The 15,966-nt window shown below is 39.9% G+C and overlaps 1 protein-coding gene across 3 annotated transcripts in view; it reads right to left on the minus strand.

Annotated features, from left to right (window-relative positions):
• Positions 1-15,117, minus strand: part of MGMT (O-6-methylguanine-DNA methyltransferase) — a 228,357-nt gene extending 213,240 nt beyond the window's left edge. Inside the window, exon 1 of one of the 3 annotated variants that reach the window (XM_067465787.1) lies at positions 15,097-15,117. The gene's annotated coding sequence lies outside the window, so the exon portion shown is untranslated. Of the gene's footprint in view, positions 1-1,397; positions 1,495-15,096 lie in introns of those variants that run through there. The other 2 variants (XM_067465786.1, XM_067465785.1) reach the window with 2 other exon arrangements.
• Positions 15,118-15,966: the final 849 nt, after the last annotated feature.

A 15,966-nucleotide genomic window follows, 5' to 3' on the forward strand; every position in this document is an offset into this window, starting at 1 on the left:
AGCATTGGGGGGGGGGGGGGGTGTCAAAATAGCACAACCAACATAGAACAGACATATTAATAGATTGGTAAGCTTCCAAGTTGACTAAGTACAAAAAAGGTTTGAGATATACATACAGAATATTGGAAGAACATTGGATAGTAGTACTAGTATAAACATAAAACAACAAGACTGTGTTCTGTTCTGTTATTGAGGACATTTGGAACTTTCAAAACTTTAGATGACATGTAAAATAGTACTTGAGTTAAAGATATAGATGTAATAATTATAACAAACATAAGGCTTCTCTTCCCCCTCAATCCCCTTCCACTTCCTCAGTGATACAGTAGACATTTATATAGATCTAATTTACTAATCAGAGCTCAACAACTCTTAACCCCTTTTTATTCTCCTTTTTTCTTTGTGTGATTTTTTTGAATGAATAATAAAAACGTATGGGAAAAAAGTAAAAAGACATAGGTACAGATATAGGTATGGAGGATCACGCAGACTATCCTAATGAAATCAAACAGGTTTCATTAGGCACAAAAGACTGGTGCGTGGCTATGGAATTGAATGCCATGGGGAGAGTGAAGGTACTTTTCTGGAAATAAGGACATATGGAATCCTAAGCAATTTTTCCAGGTCCCTCTTGCCTCTGCAAATTAATAACTTGCCACAAAGGATTGTATGTGAAATGTGTCCAGACATGGGCTTACAGACATTCTGAAAATAGTAAAAAGGAATCTTGGTTTCAGAAAAATGATAGCATCACTCTGTGAGGAATCGTAATTTCTCCTCGGCCATTTGGTTGGCACGAAATGTCATGGATGCTTTAACAATTCACACAGCCAGACACAGCTCCAAAAGCTGTGCTGTTATTTGGCAAGCCGACTGAGGCCAAGCACATTCTCTACTTGGTAGATCAAGGAATGATGTTGGAATCTGTTCCAAAGCAAGCTACAGCTCTGCTTTCACAGCTGGACATTAGAAGTGCCTTAGCTTGCCACTAAGAGAGATCCCAGCAGGAGAGAAAGAGCAGTAAATATGCCCAAAATCAGATTCCATCTTCATTCGCTAAAAGAAATATTTGAAAGGTATTGTTTAAAGCTCACATTTAAAATGTTCTGTAGTAAAAAAAAAAAAAAGAGTATACTTTTATAGCTTCCCTGCTCATTACAGATTTCCACAATACAGGTATCAGTAGAGATTCAGCTTCCAAGTTTTGCTTCATACTTTCATCTGATGGCCCACTGTTCGGGACTTCAAATTTCAAAAGACAAGGAGGTACACAGGGATCCCCACCTCCTGCTATGAAAAGGTAAAATAAACATTCCAGCCAAGGCACTCTTTTCCTGAAAGCCTCCAGAAGAAAAGCCTATAGTAGCTCATTCCACTGCCGAAATATTATTACTTACCTTACAAATGTTTATCCAAAACGCTGCTTACCGATCATTGAACCCCACTGCTTCTAATACTATCCTTTCTGGCCAAGGTGAGAACTCCCTTCCCTTCCTTGCGAAAACATTCAAATATTGGAAGACAATTAATATATGTTATTAAAAAGAACTTTTTTCTTTTTACAATTATCAGAACAGATTTTCAACAAATAATATATCTGGCCATAATTGAAAGGAAGCACGTCACAATAAAAATGATCCATATAATAGCTTAAATATATGTGTATATACTGAAACACTATCCTTCTGCGTTGAGTAGGAAAGCCCTGATACAGAACATTTCATGCTATTAGGCTTGAGCTTTCTAATAAAAGCTATTATTACATCAATCCAAACTGTGAATAAAATTCCATATGAAAACATTTAAAGTACATTAGATTTTTGGTCAAGATGAAAAGACTAAAAAAAAACCCAAGCAATCTATTCTAATTGGGTTCCCATGGTAACTGTACAATTGGGTTTTTCAATGTAACATCCCAAAAGCCCAATGCACACTTGTAAAATATACTTCAAACAGCCTGAATTGTTTTTACATTACAGCTCTCCCAAGAAGATCAATTACTATACATCCCCACCCTAACTATTAGTGGCAGGAGATGTTAACACTATTGACCATATTAACATATGCCACGTGAGAACCACCGCATATAACCAAAATTATTTTAAAACGACGCTGCGTACTTTTAGATACCTCAAATATCTCTTTATATAAAAAGCCAACACTGATTCGTCATGTTTACCAAAGGTGAGAAATCAAACCCAAATGTATGCTGAGCAATTTTGCTTTTTATATTGATTTCAAGGATAAACAGAATCAATCATTAATAATTACATTATAAAATGACCCTCCGGGTTAATCATATTCTTAGAGACTCTCACTATGGAATTATCAACAACCACTAAATGGAGATAACTGAAAAGAATTCAAATCCACATTTTAAATATTAATGGCACAATATAAAACGAAGTACAGCCTCTAACAGAAGACTGTTTTATTTGCTATAATTATAGCAGCAATCTTCTTACTCTTAGTATTCAAGAACATTCCTGCCATCTAGCTCTGATTTCAGAGAGCAAAAGCTTAGGCGGCATTTCATAACTCGCACATATTTGCAGTCACTTCATCTATGTATAAACTGTGAAGTGCCTACTTCCAGTTACTTTTTATATTACAACAGCTAAGTACCAGGTAAAGCCTGGATATTTCATTTATTTTGCTACATAAAGGGAAGATGTTCTCCTAACCAGCCCTATTAAGAAGGTAAATAAAAGGGATTGATCATAAGTAAGTTTGCACCGTAGCAAACTGACAGTGGAAAACTTGTCAAGTAGGGTCAGCCTTGGTCGGTACTTGGCTAGGAGGAATGGGGAGGTTTTTAAACAGATGCTGGAAAGCCATATGTCAGGAGTGTTTTTACTACATATTCCTGCATGTCAGGGGGTTGGACTGGATGGCCCTTGTGGTCTCTTCCAACTCTATGATTCTAGGAGATGAATACTACATTTTAGAACAGTGGTTCCCAACCTGTGGTCCCCAAGAATTAAAATATGGTCCTCAAACTCACCGTTACTACACCGTTGCAACGAGAGCGACTGGTCTCGTGAAACCCTCTTATAGGGCCGAGGCAACGCAGATGTCCGGAGGGAAGAGGCTGACTACCCATGAAAGGTGTGACAACAAGTCTCCTGACTGCTGCTTCTCCTCCTCCTCCTTCCTCATGTGGCGCCTAAAAGCAGGGGCACCTTAGTGTCTTTGTTTTTTGATCTGTTCGTGTTCCTGGGGTTACTTGGGGTGCTGATTCAGAAAATTGGATTAGATAGACTACATCAGCTCTAGATTATTAACTATGGTTTTCTGTGGGCAATTATTGGATGCCCCCCCCCCCTCGATGGACTGTCATCCTTGTCCTGAGGTAGCTTGCGTGTTCCAATGAACCTGTGGGCACAACAACTGGAGTTGTGCACTCTCAGGAGTGGTTGCGGGGGAGGTTCCAGATCAAGCACAGTCCCAAAGACGTCAATGGCGGAGCAGGCGGAGGATAACATGGCATAGTTGGAGGTCAGCTATGACCAACAGTGCTGTAGAATTTGAAGAGGCATGAATGGAGGGCGAAAGAGAGAAATGTGCCAAGAGGAAGGCGCATCAAGCCAACCCCGACCAGGACCGCCTTCCACCTGGAAACTGATGCTCTCACTGTGGAAGAAGATGCAGATCAAGAATAGGGCTCCACAGTCACCTACGGACCCACCGCCAGGACACTACACTTGGAGGACCATCATCCTCGGACTATGAGGGATCACCTAAGTAAAAAAGTAAGTACAGGATGCCATATGTTCTCTATCAGAAACTAGAGCTGATATGGTCTATCCAATGAAATTTTCTAAATCACCATCCCAAGTAACCAAACCAAATCTAAAGTTGACCAAAAACTGATTTGTAACGCTTTTGGTACTAATGTTGGAGAGTAGTCCCTGGTCAAAGAAAGGATGGGAACCACTGTTTTAGAAGAAGGAATTGGCACAACCACCTCTGTGTATTCCTTGCCTAAGAAAACTCTATGAACTTCATGAAGTTGTTGTAAGTAAGGTAATTTGAAGGCAAATACACAAATATACACATGTTTATCAAAGCTGGGGTAGTTATTTATTTTAAGGAAGCTTTATTGCACGTCAGATACAGCACATTAATAATGCTATGGGGGACACGGAAAGAGTCTCCCTGAAGACTGAGTAAATACAGTTGGGCGTCCCCTAGGCAGCATTTCTTGTAAACAGCTAATCTTTCCAATCCAAAAGCATTGCTTTTTATGCAATGCTTTTGTCATGAAACAACAACAACAACAACAACAACGCTATTATCATCACAGATACCCTACATGGTAAATAAGCTGTAAACAGAGCATAACCTCCATATCAACCATATCCTCTCAAGCACTAGGAATGAATAGAGCAAGTTTTCTTCCACATACATTTTTGTTCATGATTTCAAAGTCAAGTTCTTGAACATGAACAAATATAACCAACTAAACCTCACAGCCTTGACAGCAGGATTATCATGCTACTTATTTTAATAAACTCTCCATGGGGTAGAATATGAATCCTTTAATAAAATAGATAAATACATGAAATGCTGAGTCCAGGCATTTCAGGGCTCAAAAATATGTCATCAGTTAACTAGGCAAACACAATAATCAAAAGCCCTGAGATTATAAAACACTTCAATCTCCAAAATGATGGTGCATATTTAGAGGTAAGTACGTTGGCCATGCAGAACAGTACAACAAAATCTACAATGCACCATACACTGATATTAGGCCAACATTTCAACTCCACTAGCAACAGAAATGTGACTTCCCTTGAGATCCAGACTGTCCCTGTCTTACACAAAACTAACTGCAGGGAACACTGAATATCTCAATGTATGGGAAATCATGATGCCAATTTATTAGCCGGTGAGATTGTGGTTTGGGGTGGGAGTGCAACATGGCAGCCATTCCCAGGGGTGACACGGTGTCTTATTCCCAGCCCAGGAAAAATAAAAGTATAGGCAGCCCCCAAGTTACAAACAAGATAGGTTCTGTAAGTTTGTTCTTAAGTTAAATTCGTATGTGAGTCAAAACAGGTACATTTTAACTGTAACTCTTACCAAATATATCTATGTATCTATCTATCTATCTATCTATCTATCTATCTATCTAACTTTGGATATCAGGGGAGGGATGAACTCCAGCAGGGGGAAGGCAGTCATTCTCTGAGCTTCATCTCACCCTCCTGCCCTATCTCATATGCTATTGCCAATTTTGCAAATGTTCTCACAACATTGTGGGGGCTGTTGTCATGGATCATGAATTCAGGATTGTGCACCCAGTGTCTATCATGAATTGAAAGTAATAGGGAGTCCCCTTCAGGGACTTGAAGGGGTGGCATGAAGTTGGTCTTTCCCAGCAGGGATTGCATATGTTTCTCCTACATCCACCAATGGCTGAAAGACCATGCTGGAGATCTGTCCTGATAGATCCTTTCATGACATCCCAAGGGATCAGGCAGCAGGACCAGAATTACAGGTTCATTGATCAACAAGGCCAATTTCTTTCAATTTTGTCTATGTGGTCTGCAGTTTTCTATATGGAGTGGAACGTGCCCCTAAACATGCAAACTTTTAGGTATTGAGTAAAATCTACCATCTATAATCTAAATAAAAACATTTTACTTATGTTGACTCAAAATGTTTTCAAGATGCTGCATTTGTTCATGTATTATATTTGAGGACAAACAATCCTTATGCTTCACTTTCTGACAAATCATACTATAATGAAATAATGAAGCTGTATTTCCTCGATGGGAAATTTGACAGTATTTGGCAATGATGAAATAATAGATGGTTAATATATAGAATCTTAAAAAGCTTTTTGCATGTTGTTTCAACTACTGAGACTTAATAGAGAAACTTCTGGTACTGGTGAGGATTCAATGGCTCTGACTCACATACCATTACGATTTAATTACCTAGATTTCACTGGAACATCTAATGAGATCCACAAGGGAAAATGGGGACAGTTCTCAAGAAGTCTGAAGATAGTCCTTATTAGTTAAGAAGCCAAATGTGTCTCAGTTTCTCATGAATTTTTGCCTCTCTGAAACTGGTAGTTCTTCCCCATGTAAAACTTGCACTGAGGAAAAAACTGAATATTGTCATAAGTGATTTACTTTTGTCCAGAAATGACAAAACAAGACTGAGCCACCACAGAAAATATTAATTCTATGTTGCATTCTTTCCCATTTACAACCTTGGGTTAAAATAATCTCACAGACCACTTCATCAGTTGAAGATGAAATTGAGGAAGACATGATAACTTTATATAGGTCTGCTGCTTGTGTCCATAAGTTCTGTAAGCTTGAACTCTCAGATTTCATTCTCAGATTATATTGACATCTAAGATGGAGCGTTATCCGTTCATCTACAAATATAGAAGGGATCATTATACTAGGCTAAAAACCTCACAGATATGTGAAGAAAACATTTATCAGAGAAGCTGTCTACATAATTCTGAAAGCAAATAAGCAATAAAACATTATCTGTTTTGGGCAACAGCATTAAAGCAGGAAATTACTGAACACTGAGCTTCTTAAATTTGCAGTTCACTAGTAACATGAAAACAATGCATGATAGTGGTTATGAAATTATGTGCTCATTTTTTTTTCAGGTGAACTTGTCCACAACTTCAAAAGAAAGAAAAAAAAAGTTATTCAAGATCACCAAACTACACTGATGTTGAACTTGGGTGGTATTGATATGCTTATTTTATTGCTTGCATTTTACACTAATTGATCTAAGCCATGTTAAATCAACCCATGCATACCATTAGAATGGCAAGTCATTAGTCCACTTCATTTTTATCTACTAAGAACTGGTTGAAATGAGAAACTATGCACATGCCTTGCACAATGAACAAGATGTGACCCAAGCAATACAACTATAATTTCAAATCTCCAAAAGTGAGAAAATGATATTTTTCCTGCAGTCTTCTGTTTTGGTAGATTTTTTTTCATTTATATATACCACCTAACCTTATTAAATGAACCAAATACAATGGGCCCTTGCCAGAGTCTGGTTCCAGGACACCAAAATTCATGAATGCTCAAGTTTCATTATATTCAGTGGTATAGTTCTATAATATAAAGTGGCATATAAAATGACAAAATTAGGGTTTTCACTTTGGAAATTAAAAAAAATCAAGCCATGGATGGCTGAATCTGCAGAATCAGTGAATACATCACTGCTATTTTGTTGCCAGTCATTTTCACAGGATGAGAGAAAATGTATTACTCTTAAATTGAACATGATCTTTATTATACCTACCCATTGCCCTCCTCCAGGCCGCCACGGCACCAACTGGCCCAGGAGGGCCTCACCATTGCCTTCCTCCAGGCCACTGTGGCTCCAGTGGATTTATTGTTGCTGTTTGTTCGTTTTGGCAATGAATGTTTGCTACTTTGTTAGTTTTGTCTGTAAACTGCCCTGAGTCCCTTTGGGGAGATACAGCAGGTTATAAATAAATAATAATAATTATTATTATTATTACCATAGGTAAAACATTATTAGGTGACAGTTTTCAGATACAGTCCCTTGAAAAAGAGAACCTTAACAGTATACATAGACTAAAACACAGGGTTATTACAAAAGAATGCCCCAATTTCAAAAATTCTGGTAAATGTTTTAGTGAATGCACACTTATAAAACCTACATCAATGTGAAGGGGAAGTCTTCAAGTTTTTTTCCACACTCAAAGATATTCAATATGGCTGCCACCAGTCACATGACACACATTAAAATGGTAGTCCAGCTCCTGCCACACATGTTGTGACGTGTAGTGGTTGAGGGAACTCACAACTCAGGTGGCTGGGTGACATCTTCTTGCACAAACATCCTGTCTTGTTAAACTGTGCGGACCAGCGTTTAATCGCCTTTCCATCTGGTGTTACTTTCCGATAGCACACTCTAAACACCCATTGCACAGTAATTACGGAATTTGTGTTTTGAAACTATAGGACACAGAAAGCCTTCACTATTGAGTTGTAGCAATTTTGCACTGCCAGACACACAAATGCTGCCTGGTGGCCACTCGTGCGATTACCCCATCCTGGCGGCATGTAAGAGCATGGAAAAAAACTTGAGGACTTCCCCTTCACTTTGATGTAGGTTTCATAAGCGTATGTTCACTAAAACCTTTACCATGAATTTTTGAAATCAGGGCATTCTTCTGTAGCAATCCTGTACACTAAGATTTTTGACTGCTGCAAGCTATCCTCAAGCTTCTAAAGTCTCTCTAATCTCAGGGGTACTTTCAGCTTTGGAAGATCCTCTTGGAGACTTTGTGAACTTCCTAGGAAACTTCACTGCAAGCCTGCACCATATTTATTGCAAGTATCTTGAAAGAAATGGAATGTAATTTTGGGCACCATTATCTCCCAAATAATTCTCATTCATGTGGCACCTGAAAACCCATTATAGTTAAAAACTTCTCAACAAATGTAATAACTGAGAAACATTGCTAGTCACTCCGCCAATTTTATAGATTCTACCCTTCAAAAATTAGACCTGTTGTCCTACATTTCTACTATATTCTCTTTGCCAGTCCAGATATCTTAAGAACACTCAGAGAACTAGAAAACTGCACAATTTGTCAATAAAGTAAGCTTATTTTGAACTACTGTCCATATGACTCAATTTGTCAGTAAAAACTGCCACCAGCGCTGTGCTTGCAGAAAAATGTCCATAAATGCATTATTGCGACTGGCAGATCGATGTCTATAATAAAAACAAATAGATTTAACAAGTGCTTGCTTTTACGAGTTGTGCTATTGGTAGAACGTGCATTCACTTTCACCCTTCGACTTCTGGGAATGGGCAATGCAGACTGCACTGGATAGTTTGCTGACTACACAAGTGTTACAAACAGGAAATTATTCTAACATGGGAAATCTTTAAAAGTACATGATGCATTCACAAGTACATGGTTTAGAATGCATACTGATCACACACCTATGATATACTCATTAGGCTTTTTCAGAACATGCAAATGTATCATTGTTAATGGAGAGCAAGTTCTTTCCAGCGAGAAGGAGAAACTCAATATGGGACAGCTGCATCATGGTCGGAATGGCTCACTACTCTTGTGAATGGTGCAGAAAAGAACTATATTTTGTTCCCATGAGAACATGATTCAGCTCTGACCTAATTGAGAGAAACCACCATTGTATAACCTGAATTTTTAACATTCAAAATGTCCATTAGGGTGTCATCTTTTATATTAGTAGTCTCCTGGGTGATATAAGGATAAAAAGTAGTTATATATTGTTCAGAGAGAGCAACATTAGTAACTATGCAGTAGCATACACAGGAATATTATTAAGAACTATTTACGCAGAACGGTTATATTCATCTACTTGAGGGTAAATTTCATTGAACCAAATAGCATTTACTCCCATGTAAGAAGTGGCAAGATAGCTCCCTTAGGTCAAAAACATGTATTATAATGACCGAATACTCCTTATTTGAATTCCAAAATCCAAAATTGTCAACATGGGCAGCTATGATAGGGACACCTTTGCTTTATGATAATTCAATATACTCAAACATCATTTCATGCACAGAACTATTCAAAATATCTATATAAATAAAAATGTAATGTTTGTTTGTGGGATTAACAGAACTCAAAAACCAGTAGGCCAATTGACACCAAATTTGGACAGCATACACCTAACAACCCAATGTATGTCCTTTACTCAAAAAATTGATTTTGTCATTTGGGAGTTGTAGTTGCTGGGATTTATATTTATTTATTTATTTATTATTTATTTCTTGCATTTATTGACCGCCCCTCTCAGCCCGGGGGCGACTCGGGGCGGTGAACAACAACAAGCAGACAGTGTACAGTGAATCACGACGATACAAACCAGACAGATACAACATAACATATACTTATACTAAAAATCCGCTTCGTCAAGTCCTGGGGTCATAGCCAAAATTCGTAGTCCTAGTTCATTCCAGTGTCATTCGAATACACTCAGTTGAAGGCCTGCTCGAAGAGCCATGTCTTCAGGCCCTTACGAAAGGCCATCAAGGAGGGCGCCTGTCTAACTTCAGCAGGGAGGGTGTTCCACAGCCGGGGGGCCACCACCGAGAAGGCCCGCTCTCTCGTCCCCGCCAGGCGTGCCTGTGAGGCGGGCGGGACCGAGAGAAGGGCCTCCCCGGATGATCTCAAGGCCCTCGTGGGCTCGTAGGCCGAGATGCGGTCTGCAAGGTATTTTGGGCCGGAACCGTTTAGGGCTTTGTAGGATAACACCAGCACCTTAAATTGGGCCCGGTAGCAGATCGGCAGCCAGTGGAGCTGGGATAGCAGAGGCGTTGTATGCTCTCTGCGTCCAGCTCCCGTTAACAACATGGCTGCCGCGCGCTGGACTAGCTGAAGCTTCCGGGCCGTCTTCAAGGGCAGCCCCACGTAGAGAGCGTTGCAGTAGTCGAGGCGGGATGTGACCAAAGCGTGTACCACCGTGGCCAAGTCAGACTTCCCAAGATACGGGCGCAGCTGGCGCACGAGCCTAAGCTGTGCAAATGCTCCCCTGGTCACCGCTGAAACCTGAGGCTCCAGGCTCAGTGATGAGTCCAGGGTCACACCCAAGCTGCGAACCTGTGCCTTCAAGGGGAGTGCGACCCCGTCCAGCACAGGCTGTAACCCTATACCCTGTTCGGCCTTGCGACTGACCAGGAGTACCTCTGTCTTGTCTGGATTTAATTTCAGTTTGTTCGCCCTCATCCAGACCATCACAGCGGCCAGGCACCGGTTCAGGACTTCGACGGCCTCCTTAGTAGCAGGTGGGAAGGAGTGACAGAGTTGGACGTCATCTGCGTACAGGTGACACCGCACCCCGAAACTCCGGATGATCTCACCCAGCGGCTTCATGAAGATGTTAAACAGCAAGGGGGACAGGATGGAACCCTGAGGAACGCCACAGGTTCATCTACAATCACAGAGCATTCTGAACCCCACCAACAATGGAATTGGGCCAAGCCTCCCACACAGAACCCCCATGTGGGCCACAGCAATGCATGGCAGGGGACGGCTAGTATGTATATAAATAAAAATGTAATGTTCATTTGTGGGATTAACATAACTCAAAAATCACTGGACGAAATGACACCAAATTTGGACACAGTACACTTATCAGGCCAATGAGTGACCATCACTCATAAAAACACTGAAAAACACACAATGGAAGATACTTAAAAGCCAAAAAAAAATACATTACTATGCATGCGCAAAACCACATATATACACATATACACATACACAGACAAAACACATATACACAGACTGGACCACAGCACCGCGTGGCAGGGGTGGCTAGTTGTGTATAAAACTACTTTCAGGACATATGTATAAAGTGTAAAAATTAATTTTGAGATTAAACTTGGGACCTATCTCCAAAATATCTCATTCAGTAGATCCAAGTGAAATCTAAGGATCCAAAATATGGAACACTTCTGCTCCAAAGAATTGCAGATGAGGGGTAGGCACTCAATCTGTATTTCTATCCCTTGCAGCTTGAGTTTACTATGATCCCAAAGTTTGTGTTTTCAGTTGAATACCAGACGTGCCTGTCTCAGTAACACTTTTAAACATTCTCTCCAAAGCTTCCTAATGAACAAGCTTCCTAATGCCTTTCCAGGTCAGGCCCGGGTGTTTTGTGTTTAAGCAATCCCTGATAGCCTTCCCAGTGGGCATGAGCTGCTCCTTCAGGCTACTATCGCTTTAGTGATGCCATTAACTGATTCTCTACATACGTTAAGCATTAAACAGTGGTGACAAGTTAATTACGGAGTTATCAGGAGATAAAGTAGCCACAGAAACATAAGTTACAGTACAACTACTATTGCTTCCTATAGAGCATCGGTGCAGTTGCTGCATAAGTGGTGTAATTAAGTTGTCATGGATCATTCAGGCTGCAGATAAAAAGTTGCTGATGCTAGCTTCTAAGTACACCTAGTTGAAATTGTAAGCTATACCGAAATATGTACCTATTCTGAAAGATGGCATCTGTGCAAAGGTACAGTCTTTTAACAGACCCTTCAAAGCTTTTGGCTACTACATAAAGGCGATGAATAATCATAGGATATTACTCTGGAAAAATCCAAAGGAACATCTTTGGCTTTGGCACTTTACCAGGAACAGTGAGGGTGGGATCAATATTAGTAAAAGAGAGAAAATTAATTATTCTCCTCTAATCTTCAATAGCATCAGGAAACGAACTGAGAAAAGGATGTCAAGACCAAGAATTGTAATGATAAAAAAAGTCTTACCATTATATACATTTTAGGAGGACAAGCAGTCTCCAAGTTAGAAAAAAGATAAATTCTGTAGTTGAATTTGTATGCAAGTCAGAACAGGGACATTTTGTAAGAGTAGCTCCGGCCGAATATAGATATATATTAGCTTTCTGAACAGACTCGGAGTGGGCAGATCAAACGACAACCTAGTAAAATAGCACTACCTAAAAGAATCCCACACCTTATGTGATTGTGGAACAGAATAGAAAACTCCGCATCTGTATGCTCGTCCACTATGCCCTGCCTCATGTACAGAGGAAGAATTGTTGGAGGCTTGGTCAAAAGATATTTAGCCACCTGAGCTACTTCTATTTTATCGGTTTTATACTAATTTATGCAATGCTTTTGATACGAAACAAATAAATAAGCTTTGGGTAGCACAGGAAAGGGTTAACACCCCTGTGATATTTATTTTGCTATCTTTGGCTCTGTTCAGAAGATTTAACCCCACTTTAGGTCTCGGTGAGGATTGGATTTTGAAACATGTGGCTTGTTGTGGAAATAAGGACTGGTGATAAAGCTCCCCCCCCCCCCCCCCGTGATAACTCTTTCAAGAGTGAATTTCCCTTCTGAAAAGTAGATTACTCTCACTCCCAGTTGTCTCGCCCCCGTTCTTAACTACAAATCATTTGTAAGTCAGATGTTTGTAACTCAGGGACTGCCTGTAATTTGAGGGAGTAGGAGGAACACTGTCAGAAAAAAATGTATGTTCATTATTTGAAAAGTGAATATTCAAATTTGGAAAATAACTTGTTTTCTTTCATATTCTTTCTGGGTTTTTTTGACACCACCTAATTTGTAATGAGTTATTATTCCTAGTTGTAACTCTATAAATTCTAGAGGGAATACAAGTCAAAACACTTTGGAGCATCTTGCCAGAACTACTTACTCAAGGAGCAAACAGAGGGACTGGATTCACTTTGGTTCATAATTTTTATGATAATATAGGCTGAGTAGCCTTCAAGTAGGATTCCTTTTCTCTCACAAAAGCAATGGAAGCAACATAGCCACAGTCGTGCCAGTGCTGAGCTAATCTACAGAGAACTGCAACTGTTCCAGCATTTTAGTCATACATGTTAGTTTGTTAATGGTCACCTTCATACATTTATTTATTTAGAATCATAGAGTTGGAAGAGACCTTGTGGGCCTTCCAGTCAAACCCACTCCAAGAACAAAAAAAATTGCATTCAAAGCACCCCTGACAGATGCTTAAAAGCCTCCAAAGAAGAAACCTCCAGCACACTACAGGACAGGGAGTTTCACAGCTGAACAGCTCTCACCATTAGGAAGTTCTTCCTAATGTTTAGTTCTTCCTAATGTTTTGGAATCTCCTTTCCTGTAATTTGAAGCCATTGGACCACACCCTAGTCTCCAGGGCAGCAGAAAACAAGTTGCTCCCTCCCTCTCATCTCAGCCTTCTTTTCTGCAAGTCAAACATGCCCAATTCTTTAAGCCACTCCTCATAGGACTTGTTCTCCAGACTCTTGATCATTTTAGTTGCCCTCCTCTGGACACGTTCCAGCTTGTCAACATGTCCCTTAAATTCCACAGTGTTCCAGTCCAGGCAGAATAGAGCATATATTTACTCTATTTCTATCCTGCTTTCCACCCTTGCAGGCATAAATAATGGTAATATTTAATGCTGCATATTCAATAACATAAAATACAGTACATCAATGCAATAAACAATTAAAACATATAAATATCACACAATTATTAAAACGCAATACCAAATCCTGAACAAGTATGCACAATATAATACTCTTCAACACTGCAAGAAGTCCTCAGCTCACATTGAGTATTTGCAAGATCAAAAACCATGTATAATTTTGGCCTGCTTAAAGCATTGGTATCCTTATCTTGTACTTCAGCTTTGATGGGAATAGAGCAGGGGTCTTCAAACTTTTTAAACAGAGGGCCAGGTAACAGTCCCTCAAACTATTGGAGGACCGGATTATAATTTGAAAAAAAAATAATGAATGAATTCCTATGCACACTGCACATATCTTATCTGTAGTGCAAAAACACACACACACACACACACAAACGATACAATAATAAAAATGAAGAACAATTTTAACAAATATAAATTTATTATTATTTCAATGGGAAGTGTGGGCCTGCTTTTGGCTGATGAGATAGGATTGTTGTTATTGTGTGCTTTCACGTCATTTCAGACTTAGGTTGACCCTGAGCGAGGCCCGGGTAAATGACCTTGGAGGGCCGTATTCGGCCCCTGGGCCTTAGTTTGAGGACCTCTGGAATAGAGTATGATGGTAAGGAAAAGATGACGGAAGGGTTTTATTCTGCCACTTGCAGAAAACATCTGAACTGGAAAACCAAAGAGTTCTGCTATATGTGTGAACAGGGCACAGATGCAACAAATGTGCAACCACAGCTGTCCTGTCCATCAAATCTTAATTCCTTTCATTTACTCTACTTGCTTAACTATTGCCAAAAATATATATTCTGTTACAAATTCATATTAATAATGGTAATCATGCAAGTTAGCAGTATTTACTTTTCTGTTCTAAAAAAGCTAGATAAATAACTATGCAGGGCTTGGAAGACAACTGAACACTAATACACCAAATAATTGTGATTAATTTAAACAATATGTATCACCACTATGAACAATAACACAGCTATGTCATGAAAACCATGTGCATCAGGAGCAACCAGTCTATGTGAAAAGAGCCAATTCTGGAAAAGTGGAACCAATTGCAAAATATTTAGGAGAGGGGAAGGCCAAGGCTCCGCAAGACTTACCAGACTAATGGGGAATGGAGATAATCTTAGCTATATAAAAAGTTGTTTGTTTTCTAAACCACCCTGCTGGGGCCTTTTTATTAAGAAGTCAACTTTCAGAGACACTCTTGAAATACGGCTCTCCTTTTGAGAGCTCCCTCGTCTGAATGCCCCAGCCTGACACTGCCTTCGTCCACCAGAGAAATGCACAGCATGTTACAAAATCACCAACTCCAGCCGAGCTAAGAAGATAAAACAAACAAGCTGAAAACCAACAGGAAGCATGCCTGGGAAAGGGGAGGGGGGTGGGGTGGGACTGAAGCCAAACACTCTTTAAGGACATAGACCATCCAAAGAGGAAACGTGGAAAGCTAGGCAAAAAAGGCTAGCCTGGACATGTCACACATTTGGAAAATATCTATATAAATAAAAATGTAATGTTCATTTGTGAGATTAACATAATTCAAAAACCACTGGACGGATTGACACCAAATTTGGACACAATGTATATGGAGTTACACTTAAATGTGTAAATTTTTAATATGTATATATGGCTGGAATTTGCCTCCGGAAAATCCTGCAAATCTCTTGGGAAGATAGGCGGACAAACATCAGCGTGCTGGAAGAAGCAAAGACCACCAGCATTGAAGCGATGGTCCTCCGCCATCAACTCCGCTATACCGGCCACGTTGTCCGAATGCCCGACCACCGTCTCCCAAAGCAAGTTGCTCTACTCGAAACTCAAGAACGGAAAACGGAATGTTGGTGGACAGGAAAAGAGATTTAAAGATGGGCTCAAAGCCAACTTTAAAAACTCTGGCATGGACACTGAGAACTGGGAAGCCCTGGCCCTTGAGGGCTTCAGTTGGAGGTCAGCTGTGACCAGCAGTG

Source organism: Anolis sagrei, chromosome 3 (genome assembly GCF_037176765.1).
Source record: "Anolis sagrei isolate rAnoSag1 chromosome 3, rAnoSag1.mat, whole genome shotgun sequence".
NCBI lineage: Eukaryota > Metazoa > Chordata > Lepidosauria > Squamata > Dactyloidae > Anolis > Anolis sagrei.